At 41.5% G+C, this 2055-nt stretch overlaps 1 pseudogene; it reads right to left on the bottom strand.

Annotated features, from left to right (window-relative positions):
• Positions 1 to 391: 391 nt before the first annotated feature.
• On the bottom strand, positions 392 to 1495 carry LOC106944135 (NXPE family member 3-like; annotated as a pseudogene).
• Between the last annotated feature and the right edge of the window lie 560 nt (positions 1496 to 2055).

Raw genomic sequence — 2055 nt, 5'->3', positions numbered from 1 at the left:
GAGTTCCTAATCATTGGTTTTCATCAAAACAATCATTGTTTTTGCGCCTCAGATGAACTATCCTCAATGGTCTTTCAGAGATGGAGTTGCTGGTCTTTTATTAATTGATTTCCCTGATGCACAACAGAAATACTCTTGAGGTGATGATGCTGCATTGATGGCTAGACTGTTGCCTTCAGAATGTTCAGCTAAAGAGCAGAACTATGGTTCCATGAGTTAACAAGTTCACCAGGCCCTGAAGCAGCACCAGATCATCACACTACCACCACCGTGTTTTACTGAAAGTAAGATTTCTTTTTCTGAAATGCCATGTTAGCTGAACATAGAATTTTAGAAAAATTTCTCACGACAAACCAACAGTTAAATTTTTGGTAGAGATTGCACCAGAACACCCACTCCAAACCATTTCTAAAGCTTTGTTTCCCCTTCAGAGCTACCAGCAGCAGGGCATGTGTGGGACAAGATAACATCTATCATATTCTTTATAATAGGAAGTTATGGGTGGAGGCTGTGTGGCAGGTGGTGCGCAATAGTCATCTCCCAGGCATCCACCAGTTGGACATTGACCCCTTTAAATATTTCCCTGAGGACCTTATCACGCTGTAAGGAATACCAGTCACTGTTTGTCAGTCTCGTAAACTGTCAGCGCTTTGGGGTTTGCGGTCCTGATGATGACCACCGTACCCGGTGCTTTGGTCAACAGCCGCACCACTGCCCTTCGTATGCTCAGCAGACGTTGGATGTAGACCTCAATAGGGAAAGTGCTGAAGTGCGACCAAACTCCAATAACTACAACAGTGTCTTTGCCTCCAATCACACTGTCCAGTTCACTGGCGATATAACGCGCTTGATTGGCAGGCATGGTGCCAAAACGGATGGGAGGACCGTGGCAGCGGAACGTCACTAAGATGTTGTTTTCAGGGTCTAACGCCAGGAATGGTCCATTTTGCTTTGGAGTTTTCAGGTCAAACTTCTTGAGACCTATAACAGAGAGAAACAAATAAGAGGGGAGGCAAAACAAAACAATCTGTTGGCACACATTTCTTCTAGACATCTACCTGGTAATGATTCTGTTAGATATTCAAACCACTGCCTGATGGTGGAGTCTCCATACAGGTGGAGCACCTTGCCTTTCAGACACTGACTGACTGCTGTGGACGTGTTGAACTGGAGGACCCTGGTCCCGTCCAGTGCTCGCCATACACCCTGGTAGTAGTAACCAGCAGGCTTGGTCTTTATATTCTGATTGGTTTCCTCTGTAAGACAAGAATGGAGTTTACACAAAAACAGTCATGTACAAAAATCCTCATGAAATGGCATTTAAAAAAGTCATTGAAAAAATAGAGAAAATTACATCAAATTTGAAGATTGTGTTCTGACTTATTAATCATACAACACAACATGATGGAGTAACATGTAGAAAGTGGGTTGTACCTTGAAGTTTTGGTGAGATGGTGATGTTGGAGAGTCCTGATGCCGGAATTGACACTTTCATGTTGACTCCACTACAGCAAAGCAAATTTGATTGATGAAACAAGTCATGTCTTTCCTACCTTCCTAGATGTAGTCAGCGGGAACGCTAACTACATCTAGACACTAACTAGGAATGCAGTTAGCGTCTAGCTTCTCTGTCCTAATTCCTGACACTGATACAGTTGAAAACAGATCTGAACCCGACATCGTTCACAGTTTGACATTAAATCACATCAATTATTCCCTGGTTTAGATTATGTGAAAGAAAATTAGTTCAAATTGAAAGGTTTACAAAAACATAAGAATCATTAAATGCTTTCAGCAATTTTAAAGAGCACAGGTAATGCACCACAGTACTCCAAAAGTCTGTACAATATCTGAATCTACAGACACACCTGCCTGTGTATTTGCATGACTTTAAGGTATGTGAAGTTTAAAAACAAACATGACTAAACCTCCTGGATTTGGACATGATCTTTTTGGGACATTATGCAAACACATCCACTTATACTTTTACACGCCAAAGAAGGTTGATTATAAATTATTATTACATTTTACCTTTGGAAGAGTTTCTCCTCCATT

The sequence above is a fragment of the Poecilia latipinna genome, unplaced genomic scaffold (assembly GCF_001443285.1).
Source record: "Poecilia latipinna isolate Pla-1442-1.1 unplaced genomic scaffold, P_latipinna-1.0 Scaffold7039, whole genome shotgun sequence".
In the NCBI taxonomy this organism is placed as follows: Eukaryota; Metazoa; Chordata; class Actinopteri; order Cyprinodontiformes; family Poeciliidae; genus Poecilia; species Poecilia latipinna.
Note: the sequence above shows the minus strand (reverse complement) of the source record. Positions and strands in the feature narration are given on the sequence as shown.